At 44.0% G+C, this 21,767-nt stretch overlaps 1 non-coding gene across 1 annotated transcript; it reads right to left on the bottom strand.

Moving 5' to 3' along the window:
* Window positions 1-3,973: 3,973 nt before the first annotated feature.
* Window positions 3,974-4,171, bottom strand: LOC132396208 (U2 spliceosomal RNA). The gene has a single exon (XR_009512901.1). It is a non-coding gene; the product is annotated as a U2 spliceosomal RNA (small nuclear RNA).
* Window positions 4,172-21,767: the final 17,596 nt, after the last annotated feature.

Here is a 21,767-nt window from a genome sequence, read left to right as displayed (position 1 = left end):
ATCTTTTATACAATGGATTAAAACCTTAAATACTAATCCTCAAGCTAAAGTAGTTACAAATGGTCAGATATCAACACCATTTTGCTTAATGAGGTCAACTAGACAAGGCTGCCCATTATCACCTGCTTTATCTGTATTGGCAATAGAACCATTAGCTGAATTAATTAGAATAAATTCAGACCTTGGGGGCTTTAGAGTTAATCAAGAAGAATATAAGATTAATTAATTTGCTGATGATGTTTTGATTTATTTAACAAACCCATTGCAATCTTTGCAAGGATTATCTTTTAGATTGGAAGAATATGGGAAAGTATCAGGGTATAAAGTAAATTGAGATTAAAGTGAAATCTTACCCCTTACTAAAGGAAATTATAATCAATGTCGATTAGTAACTTAATTTCAATGGTCAATAAACGGGATAAAATATTTAGGTATTAGAGTTGATAATGATGTAAAAATTTATATAAACAAAATTATTTGCCATTCTTAAAAAAAAAATAAAAGAAGATCTTGATAAATGGATGATGTTACCAATAACATTAATAGGTAGAGGTAATGCTGTAAGAATGAATATATTTCCTAGATTGCAATATTTATTTCAAACTTTACCAATACAATTACCTCACAAGTTTTTTCAAGAACTGAATAAATATGTAAGGAAATTTCTGTGGAAAGGAAAGATGTCAAGAATATCATTGGAAAAATTGACATGTAAATTTGATTTAGGAGGGTTACAACTTCCAAATTTTAAGAATTATTATAAAGCAAATCAACTTAGATTTATTGCATCTTTTTTTGATGAAGAAAAACCGGCATGGATTAGAATAGAATTAGATAAGATAGGAGAAAACATACCAGAAGATTTTGTATATAAATGGGAATCCAAATGGATAAGGGAAAAAAAAGAATCTCCTATATTAAGACACTTGATTGATTTATGGAATAAGGTAAATATGGACGATGAGATAAGGAAATCTTTATTAGCAAAAAGTACTTTAATTCAAAATAGGCTTATTCCTTTTACAATGGATAATAAACTTTTACATAATTGGTTCCAAAAGGGGATTAAATATGTAGGTGATTGCTTTGAAGGAGGTATGTTGATGTTGTTTGATCAATTAAAAAATAAATATAAAATATCAAATAACACTCTTTTCTGTTATTTTCAATTAAAGGCTTATTTATGAGAAAAGCTGGGTCAAACAATGTTGATGCCAAAATCTAGTGAAATAGAAATATTAATTCAAGAAGGAAAAATTAAAAAAATTATATCTTGTATGTATAATTTGATTCAAAAACAGACAATTAAATCAAGAATTCATAAATCAAGACAAAAATGGGAATCTGATTTGAATGTTAAAATTGGTGGAAAAAACTGGTCAAGATTATGTTCTGATAGTATGAGAAATACAATAAATGTTTGACTTAATACAGTATAATTTTTGACATTAATTATATATAACACCACAGAAAATAAATAGATTAAATTCAAATATATCTGACCAATGTTTTCGATGTAATCAAGAAAATGGTACTTCTTTTACATTCTACTTGGTCTTGTTTTAAAATTCAACCATTTTGGATAAATCTAAGACTTTTATTGGAACCAGTTACTGGAGTACATCTCCCACATAGTCCAGTATTATTTTTATTAGGAGACATTGAAGGGACAATACCAAAACTTAAATTGAATAAGTATCAGAAAAAAATTATAAAAATTGCATTGGCAGTAGCCAAAAAAGTTATCGCAGTTACTTGGAAATCTGATTTATATTTAACTATGGATCGTTGGAATAATGAAATACCTAGTTGTATTCCACTTGAAAAAATTACATACAATCTAAGAAATGAATATGATATATTTTTGAAAATTTGGATCCCATACTTACAAAAGATAGGATTAAATACATATGTCCTTTGAAGATAAAATTATAAAGTAATTGGGGAAAGTAAAAATAAATATTTAAATTATTTTGAACTCCATGGAGCATGTGGGAATCCTCCGATATCCAGGCAATCTTTCTCTCTTTTTTTTCTTTCTTTAGATAAGGGTTAAGGGGGGGAGGGTTCAGGGGAGGGGGGAGGGTCAATATTATTTTTCTTACTTTTTTATCATCACATTTATTCTTTGTAATCTTTTAAAATTTAATAAATAAATATATTTTAAAAAAATTCTGGACCAGTAATGAGTTCTTAAATTATGCAAATTTGAGCAGTGAAAACTTTAAAAGAGGAGAGACAGTGGCCTGAAAATTTCATGGACCCAGAAGGGGCATTACATATTTCCGGGAATGAAGCTGGGTTTGAAGCTAAACTTGAGGATAGGTGCCTGGGGTGAAAAGCGGGACTGAGTCTCATGGCAAGAATTGGACCTCAGCAAAGGACCTTTGAATCCATCGTGTTTACAGAAGAGGAGTGACAATGAAGGAAGAGAGTGTTGGATATCATAGAGCACCTTCAGAGCCTGGAAAGTGGGAGGGTGCTATTTGCAGATCAGAGTGAAAGTTGTTGCTGGGGCTTCGGCAGGGGGCTTCAGGTTGAAGTGTCCTGGCTGGAGTTATTGAAAATCCAGCATAGCATTAGGAAAACAATACTTTTCCTAAAGGATGTGATCCAACTTCAGCATGCTGCAAAAGGAATGTTGCAATGTGAATGTTAAATCTCTAGGCTTCACATATGGATAATATTACAAAAACTACTGGGCTAGTTCAATAGGAATGGTAGGCAATCAACTTAGGAATGGATAGCTCAGCTCATTTCAGGAAGAGTTGAGTTCAGAGGCCACTGGTGAATTCTACAGTGAATCAGCCCTAGCTCATGCAATCTCTCTCTTTTTAACCCAAATGTTGAATGTTGTACTGTGAATCTCTGATTCTCAGATCATAGCACAGTGCAAAATGTCAAAATACTCTACAGAATTCAAAATGAAATTATAGCAGTAGCATCCATTCAGCCCACCAAGTCTATGCCAGCTTTCTACATTCCCACTGATATTGCTGCATTTATTTTTCTGTGACCTATTCTTTCTCTCATGCCTATCAACACTTATAAAGTAATAAAGTGATGGAGCACTCCAGCAAAGAAACAGAGCCTTTGGCCCATCTAGTCCATACAGGCTTGTTCTTCTGCCTAGTCCCATCCACCTGCACTGTACTAAACCCCTCTCATCCATGTACCTGTCCAACCCTCTCTTTCAATGTTAAAATTGAGCCTGCATCAACCACCTCTGCTTGCAGCTTGTTTCACACTCACACCACCTTCTAAATGAAGAGCCACTCCTTCAGATTTCCCTAAATCTAAACCTCTGCTAACCTACTCCAACCTGAGGGATGAGAACCAAACTGCACTTGCCCCAGAAAATTCACCATTCACCCCTCCCCAAAAGAAAAGATTTCCAGCCACCCTACTACAATAAGGGGAAATTCAGCAAAGCCAGTTAACATACTAGTACCCCTTTGATACAAAGGTCATTTGGAGCATCCTGCAGGAAGAATGAGGTTAGAGGGAGCACATACCACCATGCAGGAGGGCGAGGGAGGGGACGATACAGCACATGTCGATAGGCTGCAGAAATATGTGAAGATGACCTACCTACACACCCACCAGGAAAATACGTTTTCCTGATGTGTTGTCTCAAGCAGGAAAGGAAGAGTGAGCACAAGAAATTAGCATCGATATACAGGCCTATGTCGACACCATTGTCCCACCCCAGTATCTACTGACAGAACAGAGATTAAGACAGCTTCGCTGCAAACAGAAACACTTACACTGCATACGCTCTTCCTCGTCGAGCTGAAGCTATTCTATAAGTAAACAATGTTTTACCCACACAAGCCTATGTCTTCATTAAGAACAAACATAGCATTAAGAGGCCTGTAAAAGTACAAGGAATAAATAGGGAAAAAAGCCCAAGAGGCTTAATGCGTACAGATAACTGAATTCTACTCTTTATTTGTTGTTTAATCTCCCCGAGGGGAGGTGCACTGTTCCCGAAGGCACTACAATACCGGGTTGATACGCAGAGCAGACGGAGCAAGCTACTATTCCAGCTCCCTGTTCCAAAAATCAATTTAATATATTGTCCCCAGATAAGGGATGTATCAGATATTAAACTGATAAGAACAGATTTTTTAATGTTTATTTTTTATTTGTTGGTTTTTCATATATTTATTTATTTTTTCTGCTGGGTGGTGGCGGCAAAGAAGGGTTGTGTCTTTAGCAGCGACAAGGGCGCCTCGCTTCCCTTCTCTCGAAATTGCTGGAGCAGCCTCTGCCATCCTGTGGTGTGCCGGAAGGTCACATCAAAGAAGCCAGTGAAGTCCTGTGTGCAGTAAATGTCCTCGACCATAAATCCACAGCAGTCCATCAAGACCTTCCAGATGAAGGGTCTCTCTGGTGAAGCCAGTGTCCTCTTTCTGGGTGACTGGGGAGGGGGGACCTCCGGAAACAGGAGTATGAATAGGAACACCGGATGGAAGCGATGGCGTGGGAGTGAGAAGAAGGGGACGATTGTAAATGGGGGAGTGAGGCCATTTGATGAGGGACGATAGGTTGGTGGGGGGAGAGGGATGGGGTAGAGTTGGACGAAAGGGAGGGGGTAGGGTTGCAACTCGGACAATATTTAAGTGTGAGCTGGCATGTGGCAAATAATGATATTGCAGTCAATGGATTATTTCCACAGAAAATAATCTAATCACCTGGCTGGACTTCACTGATAACGAAAACTTGTTGACCAGAAATCGGTGATAATCGGGAGAATGTGGGTACACTACAGTGACTACTACTTTGCTGATATCCCAAGACCTTTTTGCCTTATGCCACAAGCTAAATCTTGAAAATAATTATAAATGTTCTGTATTTACCTAAATTTGTGCAGCTCCATCCAGCATTTAACAACATTTTCCAACCTATGACTTGTATCACTTGCTACATCTCCAAGGAGAAAAAAGGTGGAAATCTGGGGAAAAGAAGCATAAAATACTGAAAAGGATTTGGTGGTAATGCAGCATTCTGTAGAGAAAGAAGCAGTTAGCAATTCAGAAGTGATGTGATTCTTAATCATGGCAGTTATCTTTCATCAGTTCTAAGGAAGAGCCATTAACCTGACACATTTGCTCTGTTTCTCTGCAGAATGCTGACTGAAGTGCCAAATATTCCAGGAACTTACTTTAATTGAGAAGATATTGCCACTCTGTCATTATGGTGGCTCAGCCTAAATCCCCATCAGGAGTGCGAGATCCTTAACCAGAATTGCAGTTGTTCAGGACGCATTCACTATCACTTTTTTGGGGCAACTATGGATGTGCAGTAAAATCTGGCATTGGTAATGAAGCATGGATTCTGAAAGATGAAATGGAGGATTTCAAATCAGTGATGGATTTGATAATGAATCCAATAAGAAATTTAGTGAAGAGGATGTGGAACTCACTGGCACAGGAGTGTTTGAAGCAGAACAGCAGAGATCGAATGTCATGGGTTAACAATATAAACGTATGAGGGACCTGGGAGTTGAGAGCACAGTCACTGGGTGTGGTGAGTGGGTGGGAGGAGGCTTGTGAAGCAGGGAGATTGATAGCAGAATATGGACTGAATGCCCTGTTAATGATGGACAAGAGCAGCAAGATCGTCCACCTTATTTCTCATACTCAATGCTTTGAGATATAACACTTTGTTTACTGTATTTGCTACCCTTTTTAATTCTGCACCCAAGTGCACTGATACTCACCTTGCTGGCCACAGTTTTGTCCTCACATCTGTCCGCCCTATCTGACTGTCTGACTGCACACTGTCTTTTCATTTTTACTATCAGTCCTATCCCTTTACTCCAGTTTCCAACCACCCCCCCACCAAATTTGTTTAAAACCTCCCCAAAAGCTCTATCAACCTCTCTGAGAATTCCTCCACCAGAAGAGATCCCAATGATCTAGGAACCTGAAGCCCTGCCCCAGCACCATCTTTAATTTTAATCTGCCAAATTATCCTGTTTCTACCATCACCAGCATGTGGCACAGGCAGCAATCCAGAAATTACAACCCTGGAGTACTGCTTCTGAGCTTTCTACCAAGGTCTCCAAGTTCTATTTTCAGGAACTCTTTGCTTTTACTTCCTATGTAATTGGACCCAAAATGTACCAAGATATGTGGCTGTTTCCCACCCCTCTCTAAAAGGCTGTGGATACGATCCAAGATGTCTCTGGCCTTGGCACTTAGGAGGCAACATACCATTCAGGTGTCCCGTTCACGTCCATAGGTTCTCCTGTCTGTTCCCCTGATGACTGAGTCCCCTATCACTACTGCTCCCCTCTCCTTCCTGTAAGAACAACAAGAATTGCCAATCCAGAAGGGCAAGGGGGAAGACCTGCATCAGTCAGAGTCTACACTCACAGCGCACGCAGGACTTGTGTATTTTTCTGACAACCCTGGTCACCACACTGATACCCACTTTTATTCCCTACAGTATCATCCAGTCAGTATTAATTTCTTGGCTCCTGTGGTAGGATTCAAACTCATGTCTTGGTGTGTTAGTGCAGTGGCCTGGGATCAGGACACAGTGGTACATCTGCCAGTCCCGTGAATTGGTTGTGTTACGAAATCCTGTAACTGAATCACTTACCAGCAAAGATAGAGAGGTCCGTTGAAGTCTAATGGTACTATTTTTTTTAAGTCTTTATTTATGAAGGGGCACAAAAATATGATTAATACAAACATTCAAAAGCACGGGTCTAATAATGACCATCAATAAGAAGCAGCTCGATCGTTTGTCTAGGGGATAATATATTGTCCGATGGAAATATAAAAGTCACTCAGTTCCAGCAGGCTTCAGCCTTTTGGGGGGGACCGCTGGGTTTTCACTTGTTGGAGAGAGAGAGAGATTGGTGAAACTTGCCCGGGTCTTTTATGAAGCGAATCCGTTGAGTCAGGGGAGCGGGCTTCCCCGTTGTTAGCTAAAAGCTGGTTTCCGTGGTTCCAGTCACCGATTCCAGCAACGGAATCGAACGCACGTGACTTTCTTCAAATGGCTTTCCGCTACTACGGGATCGTTAGCGTTTCTTCTGGTGCGTCTAAAGGGGGTGTTCCCCCAGACCCTCCTTTATACTTCCTCACGGGGTCTCAGATGTCAAACAGGTTGGGATGATGCAATCTCTCTCTCAACCAGCTCACTTTGCCCAAGGGCTTGCACATAGCATAGTCCCCAATCCACAAATGTGGTCTCCAGGAGACAATGGTCAATGTCGCATTATTTTGCATCGCGGTGGAACGAGGTATTCTCTCCCATGTCTCTCTCTCCCATTTCCTGGGTCTCCTGAATGGACTCAATAGTGATCTTGCGATTCTCACAAAGGAGGGGGCTACCCCGCACCCTTCAGCCCCTCAGAGCTGTGGTACATTCATAACAGTTGTATCGTGGCCCTGTGGTGGTGTGTTCAGGGGTCTGGCATCTCCAGCTGACCACGTGACCGTGATGCTCCAGGTCAGTGTGGATGTGTGTAATGAAGTTCAGTTCCCTTTCAGCCCAGTATTACAGACAATCTTTGCATCAAATTATAACCTAATTGAACAAGGAGAAATGAATCTTTGTAAGTTTTACGTCGATTAATGGCATCAAGTGTTTCTCTCAGCATTGTGTTCAACAATAGGGGTGATCAAATTTTGGAAATGGTAGGGCCTCATCTGTCACTGACAATTCCTGGACATCTTCATTACTCCTGTAAATAATAAACTGCTGGTTATAAACTCAATTTTGAACTATTTTACAAATCCATACAGGGTTTCAGAAAATAACATATCCTACCTCCTGTTCCGATGAGCTTCCTCCTGAAATAAGTAGAAACACAAATCTGAATAGACTTGGACTTACTGTCCACATCCTGAATTTCATCCAAATCATTGCAAGGTGTTGAAAATTCCCACTCCCTCAGTCACTCACACACACACAAACCACACAGAACCACTGGGAAAATTACCAGGAATGTTTCTGAAAGTCTGACCATTCCTGAGAGGATAAAACTTACAGGAAGGAGAGGACAGGTTGTGCATTTTCATCTGCATGAGACGTCAGGGTGATAAGATGGAACAATTTAAGATTAGTGATGGATTTGATTGTGAGCAGGTGGGGAAAAGTATCTCTATTTATGAGGAGATAAAATTCCAGATGGATTTAAATAAAACCCACAAGAAATTTGGTGAAGGGGATGTGGATCTCATTGGCACAGGAGTGGTTAAAGCGGAACAGCAGAGATTTAATATAATGAGGAAACTGGATAAACACATGAGGGACCAAGGAGTTCGGGCACTGTTGCTCGGTGTGGTGATAGTTGGGAGGAGGCTTGTGAAGCAGGGAAACTGATAGGATTAGATTGGCCGAATGGCCTGTTTATGATGGAGAATGGGATATAATCCCGTTAAATTTAAGAGGCAGTGAAGTTTCCCTAATCTAACGGAATCCGGATATTGAGGATAAATCTGATGTGTGGGTCACATTCTTTGCTCTCAGTGATTGACAGAGAGACCCTCACACCCACCGCACCAGACACACTCACAGTCTGTGACTGGAACTGGGTGTTAATGTGAGTTTTAGTGGATATTTTATGTGGTAATTAAGGACACAATCAGCAGCTTTGTGTTATGATCAGAGTAAAGCATTTCAGAGGAGATTCCATCTGTCTGGGATGTACAGAAGTTGTGGAATTCAACAGTACTGAATAGTTGCATCATTGTCTGGTGAGAAACAGTTTAATGCCATTTGTAAATGTCGTGTGGTAGGAGCAGCACATCTGTTTTCTGTCTGCATTGTATTCTATGTTGCGTGTTTGTTATAGAACCATAGAACATTACAGCGCAGAAACAGGCCTTTTGGACCTTCTTGGCTGTGCCGGACCATTTTTCGGCCTAGACCCACTGACCTGCATCTGGCCCATATCCTTCCATACACCTCTCATCCAAGTACCTGTCCAAGTTTTTCTTAAATATTAAAAGTGAGCAGGCATCTACAACTTCATCTGGCAGCTCATTCCACACTCCCACCACTCTCTGTGTGAAGAAGCCCCCCCCCAATGTTCCCTTTAAACTTTTCCCCCTTCACCCTTATCCCATGTCCTCTGTTTTTTTCTCCCCCAGCCTCAGTGGAAAAAGCCTGCTTGCATTCACTCTATCTATACCTATCATAATTTTATATACCTCTATCAAGTCTCCCCTCATTCTTCTATGCTCCAGGGAATAAAGTCCTAACCTATTCAACCTTTCTCTGTAACTCAGTTTCTCAAGTCCTGGCAACATCCTTGTAAACCTTCTCTGCACTCTTTCAACCTTATTAATATCCTTCCTGTAATTCGGTGACCAAATCTGCACACAATAATCCAAATTTGGCCTCACCAATGCCTTAAACAACCTCACCATAACATTCCAACTCTTATACTCAGTACTCTGATTTATAAAGGCCAATGTACCAAAAGCTCTCTTTACTACCCTATCTACCTGTGACGCCACTGTTAGGGAATTTTGTTTCTGTATTCCTAGATCTCTCTGTTCTACTGCACTCCTCAGTGTCCTACCATTTATCATGTATGTTCTACCTTGGTTTGTCCTTCCAAAGTGCAATACCTCACACGTCTGTATTAAACTCTATCTGCCATTTTTCAGCCCATTTTTCCAGCTGGTCCAGATCCCTCTGCAAGCTTTGAAAACATTCCTCACTGTCCACTACACCTCCAATCTTTGTATCATCAGCAAATTTGCTGATCCATTTACCACATTATCATCCAGATCATTGATATAGATGACAAATAACAATGGACCCAGCACTGATCCCTGTGGCACACCACTAGTCACAGGCCTCCACTGCCACTCTCTGATTTCTCCCATTGAGCCAATGTCTAATCCAATTTACTACCTCACCGTGTATACCTAGTGACTGAATCTTCCTAACTAACCTCCCATGCGGGACCTTGTCAAAGGCCTCACTGAAGTCCATGTAAACAACTTCCACTGCCTTCCCTTTGTCCACCTTCCTGGTAACCTCCTCAAAAAACTCGAATAGTCAAATTTACCAGCCTATAATTTCCCCGATTACTTTTTGAGCCTTTTTTAAACAATGGAACAACATGAGCTATCCTCCAATCCTCCGGCACCTCACCTGTAGATACCAACATTTTAAATATATTTGCCAGGGCCCCCGCAATTTCAACACTAGTCTCCTTCAAGGTCTGAGGGAATACCCTGTCAGGTCCTGGGGATTTATCTACTCTGATTTGCCTGAAGGTAGCAAGCACCTCCTCCTCTTCAATCTGTATAGGTTCCATGACCTCACTACTTGTTTGCCTCATTTCCATTGACTCCATGCCAGCTTCCTTAGTAAATATAAATGCAAAAGAACAATTTAAGATCTCCCCCATTTCTTTTGGTTCCATACATAGCCAGCCACCCTGATCTTCAAGAGGACCAATTTTATCCCTTACTATCCTTTTGCTCTTAATATACCTGCAGAAGCTCTTAGGATTGTCCTTCACCCTGACTGCCAAAGCAACCTCATGTCTTCTTTTAGCCCTCCTGATTTCTTTCTTAAGTATTTTTTGCACTTTATATACTCCTCAAGTACCTTATTTGCTCCCTGTTTCCTATACATGTCATACATCTCTCTCTTCTTCTTTATCAGAGTTCCAATATCCCTCGAGAACCAAGGTTCGTTATTCTTATTCACTTTGCCTTTAATCCTGACAGGAACATACAAGCTCTGCTCTCTCAAAATTTCTCCTTTGAAGGCCTCCCACTTACCAATCACATCCTTGCCATAGAACAACCTGTCCCAATCCATGCTTTTTAAATCCTTTCTCATTTCTTCAAATTTGGCCTTTTTCCAGTTTAGAAACTGAACCCGAGGATCAGATCTATCTTTGTCCATGATCAGGTTGAAACTAATGGTGTTATGATCACTGGAACTAAAGTGTTCCCCTACACACGCTTCTGTCACCTGTCCTAACTTGTTTCCTAATAGGAGATCTAATACTGCATCCTCTCTTTTCGGTACCTCTATATATTGATTTAGAAAACTTTCCTGAACACATTTTACAAACTCTAACTCATCTAGTCCTTTAACAGTATGGGAGTCGCAATCAATATGCAGAAAATTAAAATCCCCTACTATCACAACTTTATGTTTCCTACAGTTGTCTGCTATCTCTCTGCAGCTTTGCTCCTCCAATTCTCGCTGACTATTGGGTGGTCTATAATACAACCCCATTAATGTGGTCATACCTTTCCTGCTTCTCAGCTCCAGCCATAAGGCCACAAGCCCTCTAATCTGTCCTGCCTGAGCACTGCTGTAACATTTTCCCAGACTAGTAATGCTACCCCCTCCTGCCCACCCTTCATTTCTTTGCCTCTATCATGTATGAAACATCGGAACCCTGGAAAATTAAGCTGCCAGTCCTGCCCCTCCTGTAGCCAAGTTTCACTAATGGCTAGAACAGGCATGGGCAAACTACGGCCCGCGGGCCATATGTGGCCCGTTAAGCTTTTTAATCCAGCCCGCAGAACTTGATGAAATTATATGAATAAACCTTGTTAATGTTTCTTCCCCACAATTCTGGCGTTTTCCCAATAGATGACGCACTCTATATACATTTGTGGTGACCCATTTCCTGGCACATCCGAACCGGCTCACAATTAGCCAGCGTTCCGGCTAAGGGAGATAGCCTGTGGGGATTTGCGAGCACAGAGCTTCGGAGCCTCTGCGCCACGGGGGGCAGGTTGAGGGAGGCTTAAAAGTGAGGCTGGGGATTTTGAATAAAGTTTTTTTCTTCAACTGCAGTTACCGACTCCGTGTCGTAATTTTAGTGCTGCATGTAGCACACCGCTACACATTTGACCTTTGTTGAGGTGCACGCCTTTTCTTTAATTTTCTCTTCATATATACTGTATCGTTATTAATCACTTAGTTATAGTAACCTTTATAAATTGTACTCATTTAATCGCATATGGTGTACTGTCTGTTTTTGGGCGAGGCGGGGACATCACACAGCATCCACACCAGCTGATTACCCAGTTTGGCGGGGCCGAAGGCTGCTCCCTCTAGACGAGAACGAGCTGAGCGAGCCTGAGGCGACCCAGGGGGTTACATTGTGGGGTGCTCGTCCGGGGTTGATTTCTGTGGAAGCTGTGTGATCACCCTCTTTAAATTGTGTCTGCGGCGAAGAGCTGGTGTGCCTTTGTGGGTGTGCGATTGCTGGTTATCGCGGTGTGTGTGTTGGGTGGGGTGGTTGCTGTTGGCTGACGAAATGGTGGTGGGACCATGGGTTGTCCGTACTGTTTGGAGATTGAGGAGTGACAGGTTGGGATGTTTCAGCAGTGGTGAGCTCCGCCCGGTTATTGGAATAATGTCCAGCCCTAAAGGGGCGGAGGTGTGGGCGGAGCGGACCTCTCAGTTGTTGGGTGAGTGGCAGTGCTTGGCTGAGAAAAAGCGACAGGGACGGGTTGAAAGTTTGAGTAGGCGGGCTGGTGACTTTGTTAGAACTGTCAGGCGCAATTACCTCGAAGTGACCGCTGCCAGTTCTGGGAAAGTGTGGGAAAACGCGTGTGGTTCGACTGGAAGTCAAATGCCGCAGCTGGGGGGCTTATTATATCTGTGGCAGGAGATTGGTGGGAAGTTTTTAGGGTATCCCTTTTTGCCTAGGGGGGCAGATAAATTGCTTGTGGTGCCAAGGGGATCTGTCAAGGGGATCAGTTGTTCGTTGATTCGAGAGGTGTCGGGAAACTTAGAGGAGGCCCAGTGGGGGAACGGCTTGGGGTCTCTGGGGGAGCACGTTCCCAGCAATGTACCAAGGAACTCCCGAAAGGAACAGACCCTATTCCTGAAGGCTTAGAGGGGCCACGCGCACAGGTGTTGTTACGGATGGATGGAAGTCAAGTTAAAGCCATCCTTGGCACCGGGGCGCCGGTGAAGTTGCTGTACAGTTTGTTTCATAACCGTTATTGGAAGCATTTACCCTTGACAACATTGAGGACACTGGAGATTCGGGGTACCAGTGCCGGTGATTATCCAGACAATGGTTGTTGGTCAGTGAAAATGGAGTTCTTAGAGGCAAATGTGGAGGAGACTGAGGTTCATGAATCGTTAATGCTGATGTGTCCGGACCCTGTTGAGACGGGCAGCGTTTCTGTTCTAGAGAGAACCAATATCCTGCCGGTGTGCTTGGGGGCCTGCCCGGAGGAGGCGGGTGAGCGCTGTTTGGAGGCATTGTCGATGCACCCAGGGTTTCGAGCTGCTTGTGTGGACGTGTGTAGCAGCATTGGGCTGATACCGAATTCAAACAAGAGCCAGTGGTGGTACGGCCTGGGGGAAGTATCTGATGGTGAGATCCTCTTCGTGGACGCTGCGAAATACCACAAGGGAGGGGAGTTGACTGCTGAAGACACCTCGGAGAGAGAGAGGTTGCGGCGACTGGCCCCTACAGCCGTAGAAGATGTAGGCAGCGTGTGTATGGATTATATTGCGTTGAAGAGGCCAGAATATGGCCCTGAGGGCCAGAGAGGCGATGGCCTGTCTGAGTGGTGTGAAGTGGTTTAAGGTGCTGGATCTGAGGAGTGGATGTTGCCAGATCCCGATGAGTGGGGCCAACAAGGAGAAGACGGCCGTTATAAATTCCCTAGGAGTCTTCGGGTCCGAAAAGATGCCACAGGGCATATCTGGAGCCCTTGCAACCTTCCTGCGGGGCAGGTGGAAGACCATACGGGATGTGGAGGCGTTTGGAGTTTTGGTGTATGTGGATGATCTATTGGTATTTGGATTTGCCTCAGGAGAATATGAAGTGAGGTCGTTGCAGGAGCAGCTGAGAACTACCGAGTTAAAGTGTTTTCGGGACACATGCCAGGGCTGGCGAAGGTCGCAGCTCGTGAGAGACTGTCTCTACGGAATCAAGTTTGAAATGAAGACGGAGAGACTGGAGAAAGTGATCTGGAACCATTCGGAAGACTTACAAGTTGGAGAGAATGAAGAAAGTTGTCTGACTGAGGGTAATAGCAAACTGAGAACCCGGAGAGGGGAGTTTGCAGAGGTGAAGAAATTACAGACAAATCTCAGAAGAGAGAAGCGGAGGCTTGAAGGGAACCTGAAGGTGACCATCGACAGTTCAAATGAAGTGCAAAACCTGAAAGTTGATCTGGAAGAAGTCATGAGGAAGAAAAAGCTGGAGAGAAGTGCAGTGAATACTGAACAGGAGGCTGAAGAGACTGCGGGAGCAGTGCAGGCCACGTGTTTCCGTTTGGAGAAGATCAAACAGCAGCTACCGATCACAGGAATGAGGAAGGATACAGATTCGATGGATGATGTGCTGGATGTGTGGTACATGCTGCCTTTTGCTGACTTTCCCTCGATTGGCCCTTCTCCCATTGAGTCAGGTGTAGTGGGGAGGGTTAGCTGTGTGCAGTGTGGGGCATGAGTGAGAGGTTGAGAGAGGAGTTGGTAGTGGGCCCAAGGTATCCCCAGTTGTGTCCGAGCCTGAAGGGTTTAGGTGAGGGGGTACGGAGGTCTCAGAAGGGTTAGGGAACTCCCAGATAGTTGGCCTAAGTAGCGCCTGAGGTGCTGAGGGTTACTGTGTGGGGAGAAGATGTCACTGTTTGTGCTTGGGTTACGGTGTGTTGGCAGGAAAGGTGGTGAGTTATTTAGTAGTCATGAGGACATGACTTTTATTTGGTGGAGGGAGAGTGTAAAGAGGGTTTCTTCTTTTTGTTAACTAGCAGGAATGCTAATTTACTGATAACGAGAATGGTATTCCTTTGTAAACCAAATGGGGATTAATGTTCTTTCTTCTGAGTCTGTAAGCTTTTGTTGATGGGCTTTTGGGCAGATCGGCGCGAGGGGGTCGAGAGAGAGGACGCAATGCTCTAAACTGGGCGAGGATCGGACCCCAAAGGGGGGTCCAAGGCCGGGAGATTCTCTGGGGGGGGGGGGGATGAAGCTAGATGTGCTTGGTTGACCACTCGGAGGGTCCTGAGCTGTTTGGAGAGTCGAGGAGTTTGGAGGGGAGCGAATGGTGGCCAGAAGACTTCAGTAATTGAGCTCCAACGGCTGTGCACGAAGTGGTTTGGACTTTGATAAGTTTGGCGCCTTTTCTTTAATTTTCTCTTCATATATACTGTATCGTTATTAATCACTTAGTTATAGTAACCTTTATAAATTGTACTCATTTAATCGCATATGGTGTACTGTCTGTTTTTGGGCGAGGCGGGGACATCACACAGCATCCACACCAGTTTGGCGGGGCCGAAGGCTGTTCCCCCTAGACGAGAACGTGCTGAGCGAGCCTGAGGCGACCCAGGGGGTTACACCTGTTTTTCCCTTTCTCCTTCCTGACTGTCACCCAGTTTCCTGTGCCGTGCACATTAGGTGCAGCTACCTCTCTATATGTCTTGCCTATCACTACTCCAGCCTCCCAAATGATCTGGAGTTCATCAGGTTCTAGGTCCAACTCCTTAATGTGGAATGTTCGGAGCTGTGGCTGGATGCACTTCTCACGGGTTATCAGGGACACAGGAGGGTCGCCTGCCTTCCCACATCCTACAAGAGGAGCTTTCCATTATCCTGCATGCCATCTCCATTGTTTCAACTGAGCAAATGTAAAGAAGGGGGCAAACAAAATTCTACCTCTGGCATAATTTTGCCTTCTCTGACAGAGTCTCCGCAACTCTGTCCACTCTGACAATGACCACTCCACTTGCTCCTGCCTAACTTTAAGTTTCTCTTGATAATCTATTTCAGAATGCTTATTGACCACTGCTGAAAGCTCAAACAATAACCTACCCTGAACTAATGCCGTTAATGGATTGGCGAACCTGAGTGAATTACGTCCTCTCAAGCTTCTGATCTCTCCGATTAGCAATGGGTCAAAGCTCGGTAGGGTGACACAAGGATGAATGACTGATTGAAACCCATCCCGCATTCAGAGCAGGTGACCTCCTTCACCACATTGTGAACCCGTCACTGTATCTGTAGTCTGGATAAGTGCTGCCCCCCACCCTCACTGAACTGGACCCTCTGCAGTTTGTGTACCGTCCCAACCGCTCAACAGATGATGCCATTGCCACCACCCTCCACCTGGCCCTAACCCACCTGGACAAAAAAGACACATACGTTCGGATGCTGTTCATAGACTTCAGTTCAGCATTCAACACAATTATCCCTCAGAAACTGATTGGAAAGCTGAACCTACTGGGCCTGAACACCTCCCTCTGCAACTGGATCCTAGACTTCCTGACCTGGAGACCTCAATAAGTCCGGATCAGGAGCAGCATCTCCAACACCATCACACTGAGCACAGGGGCTCCCCAGGGTTGCGTGCTCAGTCCACTGCTGTTCACTCTGCTGGCCCACGACTGTGCTGCAACACACAGCTCGAACCATATCATCAAGTTTGCTGATGACACCACTGTGGTGGGTCTCATCAGCAAGAACGACGAGTCAGCTTACAGAGAGGAGGTGCAGTGGCTAACGGACTGGTGCAGAGCCAACAACCTGTCTCTGAATTTGAACAAAACAAAAGGGATGGTTGTTGACTTCAGGAGGGCACGGAGTGACCACTCCCCACTGAACATCGACGGCTCCTCAGTAGAGATTGTAAAGAGCAGCAAATTTCTTGGTGTTCACCTGACAGAGAATCTCACATGGTTCCTCAACACCAGCTCCATAGCAAAGAAAGCCCAGCAGCGTCTCTACTTTCTGCGAAGGCTGAGGAAAGTCCATCTCCCACCCCCCATCCTCATCACATTCTACAGGGGTTGTATTGAGAGCGTCCTGAGCAGCTGCATCACTGTCTGGTTTGGAAATTGCATCATCTCGGATCGCAATACCCTGCAGCGGATAGTGAGGTCAGCTGAGAAGATCATCGGGGTCTCTCTTCCTGCCATCAGGGACATTTACACTACACCCTGCATCCGCAAAGGAAACAGCATTATGAAGGACCTCATGCACCCCTCATACAATCTCTTCTCCCTCCTGCCGTCTGGGAAAAGGCCCCAAAGCATTTGGGCTCTCACGACCAGACTATGTAACAGTTTCATCCCCCAAGCTATCAGACTCCTCAATACCCAAAGCCTGGACTGACACCTTGCCCTACTGCCCTGTTTATTATTTATTGTAATTCCTGCACTGTTTTTGTGCACTTTATGCAGTCCAGTGTAGGTCTGTAGTCTAGTGTAGTTTTCTCTGTGTTTTTTTTATTACGTAGTTCAGTCTAGTTTTTTGTACTGTGTCATGTAACATCATGGTCCTGAAAAATGTTGTCTCATTTTTACTATGCACTGTACTAGCAGTTATGGTCGAAATGACAATAACAGTTGACTTGACTTGAAGTGTGTGAATGCCTTCCCACAGTCTGAACAGGTCAACATACTCTCACTGCTGAAAACAGTTTGGTGTGTCAGTAGGTGAGAGGAATGTGTGAATTCATTCCCACAGTCAGAACAGATGAAGGGTTTCTACACAGTGTGAGCTTGCTGATGTTCATTCAGTTGAGGAGACGGAGTGAATTCCTTCCCACCATCATCTGAGCAGGTGAATGGCCCCGTCCAACTGTGAATTCAGTTATGCATCACAAGGGTGGATGACTGAGTGAAATCCCTTCCCACATTCAGAGCAGCTGAATGGTTTCGCCCCAATGTGAGCTAACTGATGTAATTTCAGTTGAGATGACCGAGTGAATCGCTTCCCACAATCTGAGCAGGCAGTTAGCTTCTCCCCAGTGTGAACTCACTGATGTATTTTTAATGTAGATGACTGTCTGAGCAGGTGTAAGGTTCCTCCCTGATGTGAACTCGCTGATGTACATTAAGGACAGATAACCGTGTGAATTCTTTCCCACAGTCTGAGCAGGTGAACGGTTTCACCCCAATATGAACTCGCTGATGTAACTTCAGTTGAGATGACCAAGTGAATCCCTTCCTACATTCAGAACACATGAATGGCCTCTCCCCAGTGTGAATTCGGCTGTGCTTCACAAGGGTGTCTGACTCAGTGAAACCCTTCCCACATTCACTGCAGCTGAACGGTTTCTCCCCAGTGTGAATTCACTGATGTACCTTCAGTTGAGATGACTGAGCAAATCCCTTCCCACAGTCTGAGCATGTGAATTGCCTCTTCCCAGTGTGAAGTGACTTGTGTGTCAGTAGGTGCTATGACAGTGTGAATCCCTTTCCACATTCAGAGCATGAGAATGGCCTCTCCACAGTGTGAACTAACTGATGTTCTTTTAAACATAGAAACACAGAAAATAGGTGCTGGAGTAGGCCATTCGGCCCTTCGAGCCTGCACTGCCATTCAGTATGATCATGGTTGATCATCCAACTCAGAACCCTGTACCTGCTTTCTCTCCATTGCTCCTGATCCCTTTAGCCACAAGGGCCATATCTAACTTCCCCTTAAATATAGCCAATCAACCAGCCTCAACTGTTTCCTGTGGCAGAGAATTCCACAGATTCACCACTCTCTGTGTGAAGAAGTTTTTCCTCATCTCGGTCCTAAAAGGCTTCCCCTTTATCCTTAAACTGTGACCCCTCGTTCTGGACTTCCCCAACATCGGAAACAATCTTCGCGCATCTTGCCTGTCCAATCCCTTTAGAATTTTATACGTTTCAATAAGATCCCCTCTCAATCTTCTAAATTCCAGTGAGTATAAGCCTAGATGATCCAGTCTTTCTTCATATGAAAGTCCTGCCATCCCAGTAATCAATCTGGTGAACCTTCTTTGTACTCCCTCCATGGCAAGAACGTCTTTCCTCAGATTAGGGGACCAAAACTGCACACACTACTCTAGGTGCGGTCTCACCAAGGCCTTGCACAACTGCAGTAGAACCTCCCCACTCCTGTACTTTCAGTTTAGCTGATTGAGTGAATCCCTTACCACATTCCGAACAGGTGGATTAACTGATGTTTCTTCAGTTGAACTAACTGAGTGAATCCCTTCCCACATTCGGAGCATGTGAATTGCCGCCCACTAGTGTGAATTCTGGAGTGTGTCACAAGAGCGGATGCTTGAGTGAATCCCTTCCTACATTCAGAGCAACTGAATGGTTTCTCCCCAGTGTGAACTCGCTAATGAGTCAGTAGGTGATGAGACCGAGTGTATCCCTTTCCACATTCAGAGCAAGTAAATGGCCTGTCCCTGGTGTGAACAAACTGGTGTGTCAGTAGAGAAGATGACTGGGTGAACCCCTTCCCACAGTCTGAGCAGGTGAATGGCCTCTCCCCAGTGTGAAGTTGCTGGTGTGTCTGTAGTATGGACGAGTGAGTGAATTTTTTCCCACATTCTGTGCAGGTGAATGGCATCGCTTATGAATGAACTCGCTTATGTTCATTCAGTTGAGATGACTGACTAAACACATTCAGAGCTGGTGAATGACTGTTCCCTGCTGTAAACTTGCTGGTGTCACTGCGTGCGTAAATGCCTTCCCACACTCACAGCAGGTCAGTGTCCTCTCACTGGTGAATTTTCAGATATATCTTTAGCATCGATGAGAATGAATTGCTTCCTGCAGTCAGAACATCTCACTATGGTGTGAACTTGCTGATGTATCTTCAGGCTGGATGACTGAGTAGTTCCCCTCCCACACACATAGCAGGTGAAAGTCAGATATTTGAATCGCTTGTAGAATCAATGCAGTTGAAGAATTGATCTCCAGTGAACAAATGCTGGTGTGTTCTCAGCACCCTGGTTCCAGTAGATAATACTGAGATACAAAAGAAAACTTCATTTCAAACACAAAGTACATTACCAGCTGGGATGAGATACTTCTTCATCTCCAAGGATCGATAGCAGATGTTTTGGTGTTACAAGGAATATATTAGCTCATCCTTTAAATATTCAGACAGAGACAGCAAAACTGACATGTTGTGTTTGAGATTCCTGTGTGCAAGTGTTCTGCTGTTTCAAACCTGTAACAATATTTGTAAAAGACATCAATGGGTGAAGGAAAATACTACACGTGAGATTTTAGTCTGCGGTGGGAACAGAAGAATGTGAGAAGTAGGAGCAGGACTGCTCTCAAGGCAGAACTCAGAGAGTTCCTGAGACAGGAAATGTCCCACCTCCTCCAAAAAGGCGCTTTACCACAGGGGTGGCAGACCTTCCCCCCCTCCATAGGGCCCCCGACGCATTTGCTCTCTTGCCCTCTCCCGCCCAAGGGACCTGAGACCACATATACCTGTCGTGGTACATTGGGGAAAGGGAAACACGCAGAGGTGGATGGCACTTGTCGATACAGGTGCCCAGCACACCAACATCCCAGGTAATCCTGTCGCATGGAGGGGCACCGACATACAAATTGAGGGGTTTGGGGGGCTCCCTTTTGCCCCGACCTATAAAAGGTGCTACATGTGCTTGGCTCGCTCTCTTTAGCCATCCTCGAGGATCCACCCTGCTCAATTCAGGCTGAAGACTGCAGAACAGCGTTGGAGACACATGGTAAGCTGTGCATTGAATAGGGTTGTGGGAGCATTTATTGTTGTCCCTTTAGTAAAGAGCCGTGCTTGCCCTTAGCCAAGGGGGCAAGTATTGTAGTTACTTTTCCCTTGCTTGTATTTGTACCTGTACTTCGTCCCCATGCCATTTTCCCGTGTATTGTACTGCAGTCCTGACTTTTCCCACGGTCCTCTTTTCTAACCTCGTTTGTACGAATACTGTAGCCGCTTGTGTTGTTCCCAAGCTTTTTCTCCCCTTGTAAATAAACTCCTTATTATTAAAACTGTGTCCAGAGCTCTTGCCTTTGAGACCCAAAGAATCCTTCTCATTTCCATTACAACACCTGCCTCTATCTTATCTATCCCTTTCATAATTTCACATATTTTCATAAGATCTCTTCTCAATGTGAGCTCTAGCATCACAGCTTTACAAGTTCAACAGAACTTGGAGGTACTCAAGTTGAGATATACTCCAGGCTATTGTGGGAAGAGAGGGAGGACATTGCTTGGAAGTAGGTACGGGGGTGTGTGGCAGATGTACATTTTTGACACAGAGGGTGATAGGTGTATGGAATGCACTGCCAGCAATGATGGTAGAGGCAGATACAATAGTCTTTTAAGAGAGTCTTAGATACGTACATGGTGCTCAGAAAAATAGAGGGCTATGCAGTAGGGAAATTCGAGGCAGTTTCTGGAATATGTTACATAGTCGGCACACAACACTGTGGGCCGAAAGGCCTGTAATGTATTGTAGATTTCTATGTTTTTATGTTTATATATGAACTCCTCATCCTCTGACAATGCCATCAAATTCTCTAACTGTATTCCTGTCTGTATGACAACAGGCTGTTTCTGTCTTTACTCAATCTGTGACTTGGCTGAATTTGTCCCTGTTCTTTGGTATTATTTCAAGTTCTGGTCATGTTCCACATCACTGAAAGAGCACTTGTTACTACAAGTATGATCCTGGAAATTTTCTAATTATTCTGATCCAATCCCCGCAGCTGATCTGACAGTGATGAACCCATCGATGGCAATGCCAATGAATATAAAGAGGAGGGTAGTGGTTATTCTCATGAGAGTGTGACATTCATTCTTGTGATGTGAAAGCCACAAGTCACTTGTCATCGAGGACATACCATTATTTACTCAAAGAGAACTAAAGCTGTCAGAAGGTATTTTTCCATGGAGTACTACTGTAATTGATATTGTTACTGACTAGAAGGTAGACTCTTCACCCGAGATTAACTGGGAACTGTGTTGAACTTGTAACTGTATCACCTTCATCACATGAGATGTGAAGGCAATTGTTCTGTAGTTATTAA

This window comes from Hypanus sabinus, chromosome 6, assembly GCF_030144855.1.
Source record: "Hypanus sabinus isolate sHypSab1 chromosome 6, sHypSab1.hap1, whole genome shotgun sequence".
Taxonomy (NCBI): Eukaryota; Metazoa; Chordata; class Chondrichthyes; order Myliobatiformes; family Dasyatidae; genus Hypanus; species Hypanus sabinus.
Note: the sequence above shows the minus strand (reverse complement) of the source record. Positions and strands in the feature narration are given on the sequence as shown.